Here is a 19,809-nt window from a genome sequence, read left to right as displayed (position 1 = left end):
CCTTCAAAGCTTTAGAGATAACTAGGGAACCAATTGGCCTTTGGCTCCTGAAAAGTGGACTTTTCTGATGGGGGACACCACTCTAAGACAGAGCCATAACTGGGACAGATAATCCAAACTTTCAGCCAGGACACTGAAATTTAGAGGGCGCAAAAATTTAACACGTGCATTTCTTCAGTAACACATTACAAACTAGAGTTAGTAAGTTAGTAAGAATAGTTAAAACAGGAAGCTACCAGATTCCCCATTGCTACTGAATAGCACCTACTTACAAGTGACTACCGTAATTAATTACCCCTCCCATAGCTGAATTTGTCTTTATTATTTCTTCCACTATTTTCATATCATGAATTACTGAATTTATTTGAAAATCCATTTCCACCTCTCGTCCCTCAATACTAAAATTACATGACATATGATCCTGCTCCCAACTGTTAGAGAGAGAAAAAACTTTCTCGAGATTAATAGCCACAGCTGAAATTGAGACTGGTGCCAGAGACACTACTGAAGCTGGTGCATGGTGGGGGGGCCTGCTTCATGGGCGAGCTTTTGTGAGGCCAGATGTCAGTAGCAGCAGTGGAAAATGGGAAAAACCTCGATTAAAGAACATCCACAGTCTGGTCCTGTGACACAGGAAAAACTATGTCTCCTGCCAGTCAGAAAAGTAAAGGTCTTCCCCATCTGGAATAGCAAGGACTGAACCCAAGACAGAGAAAGATTTGCTTCAGTAGAAGGTCAAAGGCAATAGAACAGTCATGAAAGAGAACTCAATAGAAAGGGGAAGGGCCAGCAAGAGCACCTGACCCACATGGGATTCCTGTTTTAAGGAACCACAGAAGTGATCCAACACAAAGCAACATCTGGCAAGAGCAAGAAGGAATGTCAAGAAAACAACATCTGGTAAAAGCATCAGGGAACCACAGAGGAGAGAAATCTGCCAATTCAGGACTATAAACAACTAGAAATTTACATAGATTTTTGAGGAGAGGGTTTCTGCTTATTGGAGAATTTCTTTTTGTTTCCCCAAGGGTTTGGTTGGGTTTTCTTCTGCCTCTCAATAAAATGTTCTTCAATATCGTGAACTATGTGTTTGTACGCTATAAGGAAGGGGAAATGTTGCCATAATACAGTGTCCAAAAATTTCCAGGTACAGATTATGAACCAGAGGAGTAAGGAGTTCCCTGAAATGAATTTGGGCTCTTTGCCTCATGAAAGTCCAATGCAAGTTTTGCAAAACTTGGTCTGGAATCCTGATTCATATTTACTCTCTGTGTCAGTAAGTCAATAAACATTAATTAAGCACTTATTACATGCTAAGAACTTGGGTGAGTGCTGAGGATATCAAGAAAAGAAAAGATAAAGAGTCCCTGCCTTCAAGGAGTCTAAATTCCCATGAGGGGACAATATGGCCAATATGTGGATAACCAGGTATATACAATTTATTTACAAATTTGGTGGAAGGTGATCATAGAGAGGAAGGCACCAGCAACTGAAGGGGACCAGACAAGGTCTCTTGCAGAAGGTGGGACTTGAGCTAAGTCTTGAAGGAACCAAGTGACAGACATGAGTAGATAAAACATTCCAGGCATGAGGATCAGCCAGGCACAGCATTAGAACATGGTGTGTCCTGTTCAAGAAACTGCAAGTAGGCCAGTAAAGCTCAATCTGAGAATTCATGGAGGTGAGTAAAGTGTGTCACAATTAATAGGAAGGGACTAGGTTGTGAAGAGCTTTGAATGCCAAATAGGAGTTTACATCTCAACCACATCGATCAGGGGGAGTTATATGGTTAGACTACTGATGGGGTGCTTGTGTACTTGTACTCAGATCCCACTTTCAAGATTATATTTCTCCCTGGCCTCAGAAACACTATCCCTGACAGTTTCCCCCCCAGCCCAAGGATCCCATCTCTGGCAATGACTCATGAGTGGGCCCAGTGAGGCAAACTATCTCTCCCTGTTACAAGAACAAGCTGACCACTGTAGAATTTCCCTTGTACTGTCTTGTACAAGCAGAACTATCAAGTACTGATTGCCGCAGTTAACATACATAATCCAGAGGTCAAGCTATAAATATCAACTCCTGAAACTACCTTGTTTCAGACATAACAGACCAAAAACACACCCCTTAAGAAACTCCCCTCCCTGAGGTTTCCAGTAGTAAATGACATAATTGTATGTTATCACCTAATTACATTCTTGCCATATAATCTGCTACTTTTCCTATATAAGCTTTAGCATCAGTTGCAAGTTAAATTGCAAGTTCCCTAAGGAGCTCTGCCCACCATGGCAGAATTCCTTGAGAATCCTCGCCCAGTACACAGAGCAACAATAAATCTTTGCCACTTTGACTTAAAGAATGCTTGAGTCTGTGAATTCATTCCAGATGACCCTGTCCTATACTCTGGTCCTTGAGGGGTCGAAATCTCTCTACAACACTACCACTTTAGGAAAGCGGTAACTTGGTGAATGGATTGGAGTGGGGAGAGACTTGATGGACAAATTGCTTAACCTTTCTGAGCCTCAATTTTTCTCACCTGTAAAGTGCAGATAATATCCACAGTACCTACTTCTGAAGGTTGTTGAGAAGCTCATATAAGATAGCATACGTGAATCTTAAAATACTATTTAAATATCTAACATTGTTACATTTTCACATGTTTGGATATCTTTCTTAAATATCATCACAGGAAATATCCCTTTTTCCTCTCATCATTTAACCTCTGTGAGACCACTGCAGTGATATAGGCAGTCACAAGCTATTTAAAGGAAGTCACAAGGCACCCTCCATCAGGGGACTGAGCCTAGGCTTGAGAAGACACAGGCTCACCTGTCAAAGAGACAAATGGAGAACTCGTTAGCAGGGCAAGTATAAGCAGAGACTGTGGTTACTACACAGGGTGAGTGAAGTTTAAAGAAAGGGAAGAAGATCCAGGAGTAAACCTTCCATCCTAAACTCTTTTTTCAAGTCTATGAAAATGACTACTAAAAACAAAAACTGCTTTTCATTTAACATAGTAAACAGGTTTTTCTCCCTATGGAGAAGAGGTTACATACATAAAAGCACTTTTGCAAAGTACTGTCCCCTATATTATCTCAACAACAACCCTATGAATGAGGTCATGAAAACAGTAATCTTTTTTATGGATGAGGAAACAGGATCAGAGAGGTTGAATGATTTGGTCATGGTCACATAGCTCTAAGTGGCAACCAGTTTACAAGAAGAAAAAAAGAAAGAAAAATAAAACAGTTCTCTGCTCTAGAACTCCACACAGGAAATATAATAACGCTGCTCCAGAACTGAAGGATATATGTTGACCTTCATATATGATCCTTTGAGGCACTCACCTGGAAGATATCCTCTGAATCAGAAAAGTTAAATATCCAAATTTGTAATGAAGGGGAGATAAGATACTAATTTTAATGAAGCAAACACCCTTACCATAGCATTTATGTTGAGGGGATGTTTTCTTACTAGGCTAAAGAAGTGACTGAATTATTAGACCCACAAAGTTAATTAGAAATGGATTTCTATTGTCCTATGATTCTTTGTTGTTGTTGTTAGAAACTGTGGGCATTTAAAATACTCAAAACAAGTTTTCAGATTTAAAAAATTAACTATCCACTGAGAGCTCAATTAATTCAGGGAATCCTAATTATCTCTTTGTAATAAGCTATAACCAAGTAGACTATGCTTATTCTTCAAAGTAATAGAAGTTGGATTTTTTTAAGGTCCTTCTTTTGTCTTTAGATAGTGGCTGTTCAGGGGTGCAACTTAGAAGGGATGTTTGTGCATTGACATGCCCTCTTTTGAGTGCCTTGGTCTTTCCCGTCCCACATCCCAGCAGGCATCCAGTTCCTCACTCTTAGTACAGTCCATGACAGACTGATCATCTTGGCTCCTTATGCATCTGGAGAGGGATAGGAAAACCAGCTGACTACAGATTTCTCTGGAGAAGCCAGGGCTAGTCATTTGAAAACTTAATCCAAATCAAAGCAACTTCTCTTATCTTAGATTTCTGCTTAGGATCACAAGTGTAAAGCCAGAAAGAAATTTATAGGCCAGGTCAGTCCTCTCATTGTATAGATGAGGACATAGAGAGGTCAAGTGACTTTCCCAAAGCTCACATAGGAATTAAATAGAAGACCTAGGATCTGAACCAAGTCTTCCAACCAACAAATCCAGTGTTCTTTCATCTGTACTACATTGCTTAGACACTAGCAAAGAAGTAATACAATATAATGGTAAAAACACTGGACTAGGTGTCAGGAAACATGGTTTCTAATCCTACAGATGCCATTCACTGGTTCAGTGGGCAAGTCCCTGCTACTGAGTGTACAGGGAGAAAATCTATATGCATTTTTGGCTGACCGGCCTGAGGTAATCTGGATAAACATCAAGGACTTTACCTCCTCAAACCTCGATTTCTTTATGTCTCAAATAGAAATTATAACAATGGCCCCACCAACTTCATGGGACTGCTTTGAAACTAAATGAACTTTGAAAAGTAAAAAACAGGGAGTTGGAGCCAAGCTGATAGAGCCAAGACAGGGACTTGCCTGAGCTCTCCCAATTTTCTCTCATTATATAACTTTAAAATAATGCTTCAAAAGAAATTCTGGAGTGGCAGGACCCACAAAAGGACAGGGTAAAACAATTTTCCAGCCCAAGATAACTTAGAAGCTTGATAGAAAAGGTCTGTCCCATCAGGATAAGAGTGGTGTGCAGTCCAGCACAGTCAACACCCCAGAAAGACAGCAGCAGACCCACCTTGGCAAACCAACAGCAGGCCTTGGGGGCAACTGAATCAGATTGGCAGCTTCCAGAACTCTCAGCCCACAGATGGTAAGGGGGCTGGACAACTGGTCAGAAAGAGATTACAGGGGGTCCCTTGGTTAGCCCTGGGTGCAGGACCCTGTTGCACAGCTTATGCTTGATCACAGTCCCAGGGTATGGAGGAGCACAAGCACACCAGAGATTGTGGGCACAGAGGAGTGGGAACCCTGATCACAATTCCAGAGTGGAAAAGAGTGCTTGAGGGTACTCACAGAGTAGAGCACAGGCCAGGAGAGCAGTGACCACATCTGGCCTTAGATCATGCCACCTTGGAAGAACTGAAAACTTACTAGCTCTAAAAGCAGCTGCACAAAAAAAAATCTGAAGCTTGGGACAGTGCCCTTTCTAACCCAGGAGCAAAGCTCAACTTTAACATAAAATTAAAGTCAACAAATAAGTTGGAAAAATGAGCAAAAAAAAAAAAAAAAGAACCTGACCATAAAAAGTTACTATAGCAACAGGGAAGCTCAAAGCACAAATTCACAAGAAGACAACAAAGTCAAAAGTGCCACATGCAAAGCCTCAAAGAAAAATGTGAGTTGGTCTCAAACCAAAAATAGTAACTGAAAGAACTCAAAAAGGACTTGAAAAATCAAATAAGAGAGGTGAAAGGAAAAAAATGGAAAAATAAATTACTTACTGTGATGCAAGGAAACCATGAAAAAAGAATCAACAGCTTGGTAAAGAGGCACAAAAAAAATACTAAAGAAAATAACACATTAAAAAACAGAATTAAATAACAGAAGCAGGCCGACTTCATAAAAACCTGGAAAGATTTATATGAACTGATGCTGAGTGAAGTGAGCAGAACCAGGAGAACATTGTACACAGCAACAGCCACATTATGTGATCACTAACTTTGATAGACTTATCTCTTCTTAGCAATGCAAGGATCTAAGACAATTCATGATAGAAAGACTCATAATGGAAAATTCTATCCAAAACTATGGAGTTTGAATGCAGATCAAATCATATTATTTGCTCTCTCTCTCTTTTTTTTTCATTTCTTCTTTCTCATAGTTTCTCCCATTGGTTCTAATTCTTCTTTACAACACGACTAATGTGAAAATAGGTTTAATATGAATGTATATGTTGAGACTATATCAATTTATACACTGTCTTGGGGTGAAGGGAGGGGAAAGATGAGGAGAAAATTTGGATGTTAAAATTTTTTGGAAGTGAATATTGAAAACTAAAAATAAATAAATGAATTTATTTTTTAAAAAATAGGCCCAATGGTAAAAAGGACAAAATAGGGGCAGCTAGGTGTTGCAGTGGACAGAGTATTGGCCCTGGAGTCAGGAGGACCTGAGTTCAAATCTGCCCTCAGATACATAACACTTACTAGCTTAGTGACTCTGGGCAAGTCATCTAACCCCAATTGTCTCACCAAAAAAAAAAAAAGGCCAAAATCCATTGAATAGAACTCTTTAACAAGCAGAATTGACAAAATGGAAAAAAATTTAAAAATTCACTGAAGAGAGCTCCTTAAAAAGCAGAATTGGCCACATGGAAAAAGATGCGAAAAAAATTTACTAAAGAAAATAATTCCTTGAAAAAAAAAGTGGACAAGTGGAATCTAATGACTCTATAAGACATCAAGAAACAATAAAATGAGATCAAAAGGATGAAAAATAGAAAAAAAATGTGAAATATCTCATTGGAAAAATAATTGACCTGGAAAATAGTTCAAGGAGAGATAATGTAAGAATTATTGGACCACCTAAAAGCCATTTTCACAAAAAGAGCCTAGATATCATCTTTCAAAAAATTATCAAGGAAAACTGCCCTGATATTCTAGAATCAGAGGGTAAAACAGAAATTGAAAGAATCCACTGGTCACTTCCCAAAAGAGATTCCAAAATGAACATTCCCCAGGAATACAACAGCCAAATTCCAGAACTTCTGGGTCAGGGAGAACATATTGCGAGCAGTCAGAAAGTAACAAGTCAAATATCTTGGAGCAACAATCAGGATTAACACAAGATTTAGCAGCTTCTACATTAAAGAATCAGAGGGCTTGAAATATGATATTCTAGAGGGCAAAGAAACTAGAATTACAACCAAGAATCACCCATCTAGAAAAACTGAGTATAATCCTTTTTTTTTGGGGGGGGGGGATATTTAATGAAATAGAGGATTTTAAGCATTCCTGATGAAAAGACCAGAGCTTTCGAGTTTGAAAATTTAATTTTCAAATATAAGACTCAAGAGAAAGATAAAAAGGAACAGGAAAGAGAAATCATAAGGGATTCAATAATGTTAAACTGTTTACATTCCTACACTGCAAGATGACACTTGTAACTCCTAAGAGTTTTATCATTATTAGGGCAGCTAGAAGGAGTGTACATAGACAGAAGACACCGGTGAGTTGAATGTGATGGGATGATATATGAAAAAAATAAAATTAAGGGGTGATAAAGAATATACTGAGAGAAGGGGCAAGGGAAAGGTAGAATGAGGTAAATTATCTCACATAAAAGAGGCTCAAAAGAGCTTTTACAGTGAAGGGGAAGATTGAGGAGGTAGAGGGGAGCCCTTGAACCTTACTCTCATCAGAATTGGTTCAAAGATGGAATAATATACCTTGGATATAGAAATCTATCTTACCCTATAGAAAAATAGGAGGGGGAAGGGAATAAGAAAAAAGGTGAGGCTAATAGAAGGAAGGGTGAATTGGGGGAGGCAGTATTCAGAAGCAAAACACTTTTGAAAATGGACAGGGTGAAAGGAGAGAGTGGGATAAACACGGTGAGACATAGGATGGAGGGAAATACACAGTAATCATAACTATGAAAAAAAATTTTATAGCAAGTTTCTCTGATGAAGGCCTTATTTCTCAAACATTTAGAGAATCGAGTCAAATTTATAAGAATACAAGTCATTCCCTAACTGGTACATAGTCAAAGGATATGAATGGGCCGTTTTCAAAAGAAGTAACCAAAGCTATCTACAATCATATGAAAAAATGCTCTAAATCACTATTGATTCTAGAGAAAGCAAATTAAAACAACTCTGAGCTACCACCACACATCTATCAAGATTGGCTAATATGACAGAAAAGGAAAATGACAAATGTTGGAGAGGATGTGGAAAAATTGAGACACTAATGCACTGTTGGTAGAATTGTGAACTGATTCAACCATTCTTCCAGAACAATTTGAAACTGTGCCCAAAAGGCTGTACAACTGAGCATACTCTTTGACCCAGAAATACCACTATCAGGTCTATAATCCCAAAGAGATCAAAAACAAAAATGAAATGGACCTATATATACAAAAATATTTATGGCAGATCTTTTTGTGGTGGCAACAAACTGAAAACTGAGGGGATGGCTGAGAAATTTGTGGCACATGATTATAATGGGATATTATCATGCTATCAGAAATGATGAGCAGGGTGATTTCAGAAAAATCTGGAAAGACTTACATGAACTGATACAAAGTGAAATAAGCAGAACAGGAGAACATTGTACACAGTAACAGCAATATTGTACAATGAATAACTGTGAATGACTTAGCTATTCTCAGCAATACCATGATCCAAGACAATCCCGAAGGGCTCATGATGAAAAATGCTATCTGCCTCCAGAGAAAAAACTGATTGTCATCTGAATACAGACCAAAGTATACTATTTTCCAATTTCTTTCTCTTTTTTTATTCAAGTTTTCTTCCACAAAATGACCAATATGGAAATTTATGATTGCACATATATAACCTATTTCAAATTGCTTATTGTCTCAGGGAGGGATAGAATTGGAACTTAAAACATTTTAAAATGAAGGTTTAAAATTGTTTTTAAGCACAATTGGGGGAAAATAAAATATTTTTAAAATGTTAAATAAAAGGCACACAAAAAAATTATAAAACACTAACGTGCACCAGTTCCTATTATCAGTGATGTCTTATGAATATAGATTTAGTGCTAAAAGGGACATTAGAAGTCAACTGGTCCAAAACCCCCTCATTTTAAAGATGAGGAAAATGAGCCACAAAGGGGTGAAAGCTATGGAAGTTGATGGGCTTAAAGTCATGGAGGTTTAAGTGGCAATAGTGGAATATGAACCCAGCTTTGTCCTCTGACTCCCAAATCAGCACCTATTCCATAGCACCATGCTGTCTCTGGTAGCCTGAGAGATAATTCTTAAATTTCAAATGTTTCCTTAACCTTGATTAAACTTTGCTCAATCTGTATCCAGAACAGCTTTTGGCTTTGTCATAAATGGAAAAATCCCAGATCACCTTCAGAAACCAGTTCCTCCTTTTTTTTTTCCAGTTTTTAAAATTTTTGGTTTTGTCCTAACTTTTCCAAAGCTTCTGCCCCCAAGCAGTATCTAAGTAATGAAAACCACTTGTGTTACTATGTTATAGAGAAAAATCTCAGAATCGTTGCATTTTATTGGTAGTGCTGAAAGTATGGGTGGAAAGGAGCCCAGGGTGGGATAGCAAATAACTCAGTAATGTGCAGTTATTAAGTACCTATCACGGGAAAGGCTCTGCGCTAGGCACTGGAAATAAAAACAAAGGCAGTCCCTGTCCTTAAGGAGTTTACATGCATTCCACTGGGAAGATACCACAGACACAAGTAAATATATGGAATTCAAAGAGGAAGAGGAAGCATTAACAATTTAGAAGATTCACAAAGGCTTCCAAAATAAAACAGCATCACTAAATAACCCATTACTTTTTGTATTTTCATGCATAGTCCCCATGCAATCTCTGCCCCATCCTCTGTGGCTCTCTTACTGGTACAAATGCTTCCTGCTCCAGTTTCCATGACTGCCCTGGAGATGTATCGTCTCATTCAGCAGACAGAAAATATCATAATCAATGACCTCAGCAGCATCACCCACCTGCTTGTATTGTCCTTAATATCCATCCAAATTACCCAAGCTAGGTCAGCCAAAAATGTGCACCGCTCTTCTCCCTGCACACTCAGCAGCAGTACTCTATCCTAACCTTCTGTATATGGCTGTCATTTCTTAGGCTGACTTGATAGAGACCCTTATGTCCTTGTGTGTATTTTCCTACCTAAAAGATGGCTTTCCTATTTTTATTTTACTGGGGCCTATAAGAGAAACAATAAATAGTCTCCCACATTCAAATGCAATTCCTAGCCCACAGTTTAGGCCAAAAAGTTTTGTCATCCGATCAAATAAATTCATACTGAACTTTTACTCTGGATACATACATACACAGCCTTAACTGAAAAGGTCAGTTATCTTTGCTTCAGTTAATAATTACTACCCTCCTTAAGACATTGACTTCCTTTTCTCTTGCTTTTCTGGTATCAAGTCGGCAAGTCCTCTTCTTTCCGTTTTCCTTAGAAGTGCTGCCTTTGGTAGCTGTCCACCAATTCCTCTGTCATTTGTCTCTATGAAAGAAGGCAGGCAGCAAGGATGCTGTTCTGGTCCCGCCAGTTGTCAAAAGAAAGCCTCAGCTGAACCCATAATCTCTTTCAAGGATCAGAAGTTTGAGTAGTCCTTTGGGGAGGCTTTAGCTTACCATAACTACAGCACATTTATATTCTTCTACAAATATAGGGCCAATAAAATGAGTTCCCTTAGCCCAGAGGTGGGAACCTGTGGCCTCAAGGCCACATGTGACCCTCTAGGTCCTCAAGTGCGGCCCTTTGACTGAATCCATACTTCACAGAACAAATCCTGAAGGGGCTCTATCTATTTAGGACACAATGAGGGAGCTTTTTGTGGTTCCCTGAAATTCTTTATAAATAGGGCTAACCCAAGGTGCAGGCCAGGCGTTGTGGAATTTTCCAAGATGACTTCCTTTCCTCTACTTAGTTTTATTGTGATTTACTTAAAGACAGTGAGCAAGACAGGTTCACTTTGAACCGCAGGATACGAGGTTGTCTGGAACCTTAATTTTCAAGCCTCTATGCTGTGAATACTGCAAAGCTTTCTTATGTCAAGACAAGTGGCAGTTCTATTTATTTCTAAAGGATGAGAAGGATTAGGAAGAAGAAACTGTACAGATATTTAATAAACTTTTCTATTTTAGTCTTGTCCAAAATTTTCCCTTTATAGAAAGCTTTGTTTGGATTTTGACAAACCTCATCAAATCAATTAGTCCATAAACATACATTAAGTACCTACTATGTGCCAGGCACATAGAGCACTAAGTGCTCAGAATACAAAAGGTCAAAAAATAGTCCCTGCCCTCTAGGAGCTTACAATCTAATAGGAGAGACAACATGGAACAAATATATACAAAGCAAGCTAAATATAAGATAAATAAATAACTTGAGATGAAAGACACCAGAATTAGGGGCTGGGAAAGAATTCCTATAAAAGTGGAATTTTAGTTGGGCCTTAAAGGAAGCCAAGAAAGCCAATAGGAAGAGTTGAGGAGGGAGAGCATTACAGGCATAAGGGACAGCCAGAGAAAATGCCCAGAGTGAGCCATGGAGTGCCTTGTTTGTGGAACAGCCAGGAGGCCAGTGTCACTGGACTGAAGTGTCTGTGTCAGGGAATAAGGGGTAATAAAGCTGGAAAGGTAGGAGAGGGGGTAGATTATGAAGGGCTCTGAATGCTAAACAAGTCATTGCATTTTTTATCCTAGAGAGGACAGGGAACCACTGGGGTTTATTGAGTAGGAGTGACATGATCAGTGTATTAAAAATTTGTAAGCATGACTCCTGTCCATCAGTCAGAGAGACAAATTATGTTTTTCATTTGCTGACTTTCAACATTTATCTTCATATTCTTTCAAGCCTCCTGGCTTTTCATGTTTCATAGAAGGGGCTTGGGAAATCATATACTTTGTCTGAAGTTACATAGAAAGTGTATGAAAAAGAAAGGATTATGAGGACTCACATTTAAAACTAGAGAACACCAAAGTGATATTACTAAAACATGGATCTGCCTGGGTCACTGTCAGGCTCAAGAAACACCAGTGGCTCCCTTTTGCCTACATGATCAAACACAAAAATCCTCTGCTATTTAAACTCCATTAACATTTGGCTCCAACCTACTTTTCTAGGCTTATTATATAATACTCTCCATCATGTACTTTTAGATCCAATCTATCTATCCTACTTGCTAGGTCACATGCAACATTCAATCTTCAATCCCTATGCTTTTTCACAGGTGATCCTTCATGCCTGTTATGCATTCCCTTCTCATTGCTAACAAGTTTATGTTACAGATTTTTATCTTTTTGGTATCCACAAAACAAACAGAATTCAAGGAAGGCCTTCAATGTGTTGAGTGGACTCCTTGGGGCAAACTCATGGGAGAATATGGATGACAGCTTCACAGAATGAACAGGCATGGATGGATTGTGGTCCAAATCATTGCAGGGAATATTCACATGAATAAAAGTTACATTGGACCTGACCAAATTACTCCTAAATAACTATAATACACAGACTCATCAAAAATAACAAGTGGCCTCTCAAGCTAGTGAAGTTTTGTCTCTACATTAAAAGTAAGATTGTCTCATCTTCAGAAATCAAAATAAAAAATGTAACATTCCCTCTGCCTACTGAAATTTCTCATGTCAAATACAAGCTTTGCCCAAAAGTTTTCTCAAAAATATACATATCAAGAGAATCCTCCCCTCTCTGAACAACAGCAGAACGAAATATCCTGCTTTCTTATCCCATGACAAAAAACAGCCACCATTAGGAATCAAATGCAAGGTAAAAAACCACATCACTTTAAGAAATCAACTTTGAAGAAGAAATTGTAGAAATTTTATAATCCCTCTTTTTTTAATAAAAACAAAAAAGTAATTATTTTGAAAGGAGTAGGAGGTAGATCTGTGATTTAATCAGTGTAGGGAACTCCCAGTGTGGAAATTTCTTCTACTTATGGGATCAGCAACTCATTTATAATGTATATCCTGAGAATTGCATAAAAAGCTATACTTGACCAAAATTCTACCTTTTTTGGTATGGTATTTTTTTGTTAGATGTTATGGAAGAAAAATTCTGTGCTCTGTATTTATTTAACCAATGTCTGTCAATGACAACTCGCTATCTCCAAGAATTGCAAATGAAAGTTTTTTATGCAGCAAAGATACCAGATGAACTACTCAAGTAAAAGTTTTAAAATCCATATGCTTAGGGGCAGTTAGATGGCACAATGGATAGAGCTCAGGCCTTGGAGTCAGGAGGATGTGAATTCAAATCTGGCCTCAGACACTTGACACTTAAGAGCTGTGGGACCCTGGGAAAGTCACTTAACCCCAATTGCCTCACCAAAAAGCAAAAACAAAAACACACACACACAAAAAAAAACATATGCTTAACCAATCGTATAGAGTAGCTACACTTGTAGCTGCTAAAAGACTATAGCAAATTTAGCTTTTTGCCATTATTTTGAAATGGAAAAACATTTTTAAAAGAAAGAAAAATGTAACAAATGAAAGAAAGTTTGAAAGTTAAACACCAAATAATAAAGTTATGTCAGTGGAACCAATACCTTAAAAATGAAAACGGATTTCGGAAATTCCTTTTATTATTGTCAAACAATTCTGAGAATTTAGAGGAATTCTGGGTCACAAAGCAACAAGATGGTGAGCTAGACATTTTCTGTGGTACCTATTAACTCTAAAAAGCCTCCAAAAAGAGGAATTATGTGCTAAATGTAGAACTTCAGATGAATCCATAAGACAAAAGAGAGAGAAAGAGACAGGGAGAGAGAATGAACCCTGAAAAGGTAAAATCCTTTTAAATTAACATCAGAGGATATTATTCCCTAAAGTACTCACTCAGAAACACTCCCCCACCAGCTTTTACACTCACATCAAGAACATGCAAACTGCCCTTTCACCTACTGCTTGAACTTAAGGCCCACATAAGGATGCTGCAAAGAGTTTGACAGCATAATTTAACTTTTGTCCACCCTCACAAGCCCACAACAAGCAGTGAACATTCATTCTGACCAGCTTTGTGAGGGGCAAAGAGAACATGCTGCCTTCTGACTGGAACATTCCTTTGTACAGGGACACCACCGCCCCCCCCCCCCCCCGTACCCTACCCCACCCCCACCCCCGCCAAGGCTGCATGAACTGTTTAGGACACCCTCCCTGTCGTTCTGAAATCTGAAGAATCAGCAGATGGTGATTCATCTCAGCCAAAGAAAGAAAGGAAATCCAAGAGAGGAACTGGGCCAGTATTTGCTTCCACCAGGCCTGAAAGAAAAGTAAACCCAAGTAAGGCTAGTCTTGCTCTTTCAGAGGTTTCTTAGGGCAGGGATGAAGACCAGTAAAACCTAAATTCCTCAACATGGGAAAAGGCTAACGAAACACTGTAATCCAGCTCTAAGAGTGGGTCAACCAGAAAAGGATGAAGATGCAGAAAGTGACAAAGGAATAAAAGAAAAAAACTTTTAAAAGATTTCAAAAGGAAAAAAAAATCCAGAGTATTATAATAACAGTAATGATAATGATGAAAATGATGATGATGATAGCTACAACTGATATAATGTTTTAAGATTTGCAAAGCACTTTACAAATATTATCTCCTTTCATCTTCACAACAACCTTGGGAGGAAGATACAATTACTACAAACAAATAAACCAATAGAAAGGAGCCTAAAAATTAAACAGAATAATGAGCTGTTTTTGTTGTTCACTTGTTTCAGTCATGTTCAACTCTCTATGGCCCCACTGGGGGTTTTCTTGGCAAAGCTTTTGAACTGGCTTGCCATCTCCTTTTCCAGCTCATTTTATAGATGGGGAAACTGAAGTAAACAGGATTAAGTGACTTTCCCAAGTACATGCAGCTGTTAAGTGTCTGAGTCCAGATCTGAACTCAGGAAGATGAGTCTTCCTGATTGCAAGCCCAGTGCTCTATTCACTGTGGCACCTAGCTGCCTCTAGAATAATGAGTATTTATCCCTCAGAGAGAATGCAAAGCTTTATTTCAAAAAATAATTTAAGAAAAAGCAAACCAATTCCTAATGAAACACAGAATACTGTGTAATCCAAAGAGAACATGGAAATAACAGGAAATTCTAAAACTGGTTTCAAAAAAGAGAAGAAATTAGGAATGAAAATATATAAAAATTTATAGCTCTCAAAGCAGATTTTTAAAAAATTCAATTAGCAGATTGGGGGGGGGGGGGAAATCAATCTATCTTTAGAAGAGTTTCTCCAAAGAAGCAAAAGAGATGAACCAATGTGGAATTTTTTAAATAAAAGTGAAGTGGAGTAAAATGAGCAGGAAAGAAAAAAAAGCAACAAAATGAAAAAACATATGATTGTGCTCACTTCAGCAGAGTATATACTGAACCTGGAATGTTACAGAAAAGATTAACATGACCCTTGTGCAAGGATGACACAAATTCATGAGTTATTCCAATTTTTGAAAGTTCTAAGAAACTATTAAAAACAATACCAATGCTACACAAATCAATCCTAAAAACTGAGAAAGAAAGGACTCTATCAAACCCCTTTTATGAGATAAATATAATTATATTACATAAACCAGAGGAGGATAAAGCAAAGAACTGTAAATATAGACCAATATTATTATTACTGAATACTAATTTAAAACATTTAGATAAAATCCTGTTGAACATATTACAGCAATTCATTCAAGAAATCATTTCTTACGTCCAAGCTAAATTTATACCAGGGATGATTATATTAAAAACAGTAATCTTCCCAACCACATGGTTATCTCAATAGAAGTAGAAAAAGATTTTGATAAAGTTCAATACTCATTGATGATAAAAACCCTACACAGTAAAGGCATGGGGAGATCTTTTCAATGTCATTTTTTTTTTAAATACCTGTCTGAAACCAAAAGCAAGTATCATTCAGGGATATACTAGAAGCTTTTCCAACAAATACAGTAGTCAAGCAAGGATGGCCACTTTCTCCGCTTTTATTTTATGTAGTCCAAGAAATGCTAAGAATAGCAATAAAACAAGATAAACAAATTAAAGGAACAAAGAGGGAGAGAGGAAATAGAACTATTCCTTATTTGCTGGTGGCATGACGGTTTACTTAGGAATTCCCAGGGAAACCGAAAAGTTACTGAGATAACTGACATCAGCAAAATGGCAGTCTACAAAATAAACACATAAAAATCAACAGTATTTCTACATAACAACAATAGATAGAGAAATCCAATTCCAAATAACTTCAAAATATATAAAATACTTGGAAGCCAAACTGCCAAAGCATACTCCACCATTGTATAGATTCAGCTATGAAATGCTCATTAAAGAAATGAAGACAACTTAGAGGAATATTCAATGCTAAAGGCTAATCTATTCCAATATAATGCAAATGAGCATACTATCAAAGTTAATATACAGTTTTAATTCTATCCCAAACTATCAAGGCTATATTTTTAAAAATTCAAAAAAATATTAACAAGATTAATAAAATCTATTAGAATATCAATGGACTAATGAAAAAAGAATGAAGGGGTAATAGTACTTCCACACCCCAAAACATATTATAGAGCAATACCAGAGCTACTTGGTACTAACTAAAAAAAAAAATAGAAAAGTAGATCAATAGACTATCAGTAGACTGACAAAAGGAGAAACAAAAATAATAGCACTCAATAATCTAATGTTTGATAAACCCAAAACATAAATTACTTTGGAAAGAGCTCTCTATTTGGTAAGCACTACTGAGAAAAGCAGAAAGAAATCTGGCAGAAATTAAACCAACATCTTACAGCATGTTCTATAACCAATTGAAAGTGGATACTCAAGTAAACCCCTTCCAGCTCAGATGCCAAGGGTGCTGGAAGCAGTGGAAGAATTGGCACTGACAGGTTTTTTTACCTGCTCCAACTCAGTTTTCTCAGGACTAGCTTGAGGCTGAGGAAAGGGCAAAATCACAGAGATCAAGGCAGACTGCACTGATCTCATCAAGAAGAGAACTTCCCCCTTATGGATATCGAAAAGGTTGCATGCCTCTTTTGTTAGAGGATTTTGGAGATGGAGGTGCCATACCAGAAATACATGTGGCCCAATACCCATTGGATATGGGAAGAAAGAAGAAAATGTCCAATGCATTGGCCATTCAGGTGGATGCAGAGAGAAAAATCAAATATGATGCAATTGCTGGACAGGGACAATCAAAAGACAAGGTCATTTATAGTAAGTACATTGACCTGGTTCCCAAAGAAGTTATGAATGCAGATGACCCAGATCTGCAAATACCTGATGAAGAAGCCATTAAAGAGATTACAGAAAAGACACGGGTAGCCCTCGAGAAACCTTTATCTCAGAAGGTTGCTGCTGCTATGCCAGTTCGAGCTGCAGATAAACCAGCTCCAGCTCACTATATCCAGCACACACCATCTCAGCAAGGAGTAGCTTTCAATTCTGGAGCTAAGCAAAGAGTTATTTGGATGGTGGAAGTGCAACAAGATCCAATGGAGCCTCCAAGATTCAAAATTAATAAGAAAATTCCTCATGGGCCTCCTTCTCCTCCTGCACCTGTCATGCATTCTCCTAGCCGAAGGACGACCATGAAAGAGCAGCAAGAGTGGAAAATTCCGCCTTGTATTTCAAACTGGAAAAATGCAAGGGGCTATACTATTCCATTAGACAAAAGTCTGGCTGCTGATGGGAGGGGACTGCAGACAGTCCACATAAATGAAAATTTCACCAAATGTGCTGAAGCTCTCTACATTGCTGATAGAAAGGCTCGTGAGGCAGTGGAGATGCGGGCTCAAGTGGAGAGAAAGATGGCCCAAAAGGAAAAGGAAAAACACAAAGAGAAGCTTCGAGAAATGGCCGAGAAAGCTTGAGAGAAAAGAGCTGGAATCAAGACTCATGCTGAAAAAAGAGAATAGGGAGGCCTGGGAACAAGATGAAATAAGACACGATAGACATAAAGAGAGACAATATGACAGGAATCTTTCCAGAGCACCTCCTGCTAAGAGGTCAAAACTACAGAGAAATGAGAATTGAGATGTCAGTGAAGTCATTGCTCTTTGGTGCATCCAATCCTCGCACTTCCAATGAAGTTTAGTATGACCAGAGGCTATTCAACCACACTAAGAGTGTGGACAGTGGTTTTGCTGGTGGAGAAGATGAAATTTATAATGTTTATGATCAACCATGGAGAAGTGGCAGAGACATGGCCCAAAATATCTACAGACCCGGTAAAAATCTGAACTAAGACATGTATGGTGACGACCTAGAGGCCTGAATAAAGACCAACAGATTTGTTCCCAATAAGGTGTTCTCTGGCTCAGATCATAGGCAGAGAGGCCAAGAAGAACCAGTTCAATTTGAGGGAGATCTCTTTGGCCTGGACAAGTTTTTGGAAGAAGCCAAACAGCATGAAAGGTCTAAAACACCCTCAGATAGCAGTCCCCCTAAGGAACATGAACATGAAAGCAAGAAGAGGAGGAAGGAGTGAGTAGGGTAGCCTCTCAAAGAGAATGAACTATTATTCTTAACTCTGATGACAGTGGTCATTGGAGAATTCTATGTAAATGATCAGGATGAAAACCAAATCTGGGATTGTAGATCCCACTACTTTTTATTACTGGGGCTGGGGGAAAGGGGAGTATACTTTAAACTAGTCTGTTTATTTTTAAAGGGGTGGACCATATTCTCAATGTAAGGCTTTTGCTTCCCCCTTTCTGTCAGTCCACCTTTCCCCATTAGCATTGACAGAAGCTCCATATTCACCAGCACACCAAATTAAGATTATTATGTCTTTAGTGACACTAGTTTTAGGGGACTAACATTTCATAGTAGAACTATCCTTGTACATAAAGTTTATCACCAACCATGCTGAGCAGTTGGGGAAGGTCTCCACACAATGGAGTTGTCCACTGCTTGTTGAATGTTTGCCCCTATTGTGTGTGTGTGTGTGTGTGTGTGTGTGTGTGTGTGTGTGTGTGTGTGTGGTTTTAATTTGGAATGGGAGAGTCAGCTCTGTGTGGTGCAACTGCTTTAAATAAAACATTTAGATAAAAAAAAAAAGTGGATACACAACCTGAATTTTAAAGATCATAACATAAAAAAAGTTAAAGAAGCTAATCATATCCTTTCACAGTAGGAAATGAATTCCTAACCAAGCAAAGGATAGATGTAATTACAGTACCAAAAAAATCATAATTTTGATTATATTACAGCCTTTTCACTTGCACACACACACAAAATTAAAGTATCTAGAATAGGAAGGTGATCGGTCAATTGGAAAAAAAGTATCATATTTATTGGATAATGGTTTTGTATCAAAGATATGTAGAAAACTAGTAGAAATATGAAGACCAAAAGCCATTCCTCAATAGATGAGAGGTTAGAGGATATAAACAAACCATTCTCAAAAGAAGAATTATCAGTTCTTCACAATCATATAAAAGAATGTTGGGGGGGCGGAGCCAACATGGCTGCATGAAAGCAGTGACTTGCTTGAGCTCTCCCCCAAACCCCTTCAAATACCTATTTAAAAAAATGGCTCTAAACAAATTCTAAAGCAGCAGAACCCACAAAAAGACAGAGTAAAACAGATTTCCAGCCCAAGACAGCCTGGATGGTTGATCAGAAAGGCATATCGGGGCGGGCAGGGAGAGGAGTGCAGTTTGGTGTTGGGCATAAAGGCCGCAGCAAACCTGGAGCACGCCTCAGAGGAATGAATCACAGGCAGCTGCGGTGGTTTCCAGACTCCTCAATCCACAAACACCAAAGACAACTTAGAAGGTCAGTGGGAAAAGTCTGTTTTTTCAGTGAAAGAAGAGCTAGGTTAGAGCCAGTTCCACAGCGCCGGGCAGTAGCTGTGTCCTGAGCTTCCAGTCCACAGACTGAGGGGGAATCAAGTGGCTGCTCCAAGGGGGACTGCAGGGATCTCATTGCTGGTGCTGAGGCAGGAATCTCTTGCCTTGCCCGTGCTTGGATCTGGGTCACAGTTGTGGGTGGCAGTCCGGGGGCGAGGAGGAGTCCTAGGGCAGTGGAGCTTGTAGTGGCAGTGCAGAGAAAACCCTCCTCACAGTTCCAAGAGAGAAAAGACTGCTTGTGGCCG

At 38.6% G+C, this 19,809-nt stretch overlaps 1 non-coding gene and 1 pseudogene across 1 annotated transcript; both read left to right on the top strand.

Moving 5' to 3' along the window:
* The first annotated feature begins 1,617 nt into the window (after positions 1–1,617).
* Positions 1,618–18,198, top strand: LOC110206994 (SNW domain-containing protein 1-like; annotated as a pseudogene).
* LOC144456469 (U6 spliceosomal RNA) lies at positions 15,067–15,169 on the top strand. The gene has a single exon (XR_013485557.1). It is a non-coding gene; the product is annotated as a U6 spliceosomal RNA (small nuclear RNA).
* Positions 18,199–19,809: the final 1,611 nt, after the last annotated feature.

The sequence above is a fragment of the Phascolarctos cinereus genome, unplaced genomic scaffold (genome assembly GCF_003287225.1).
Source record: "Phascolarctos cinereus isolate Bilbo 61053 unplaced genomic scaffold, phaCin_HiC Scaffold_3;HRSCAF=262, whole genome shotgun sequence".
Lineage (NCBI taxonomy): Eukaryota > Metazoa > Chordata > Mammalia > Diprotodontia > Phascolarctidae > Phascolarctos > Phascolarctos cinereus.
The sequence above is the reverse complement of the archived record's forward strand: the minus strand, read 5'-3'. Positions and strand labels throughout refer to the sequence as shown.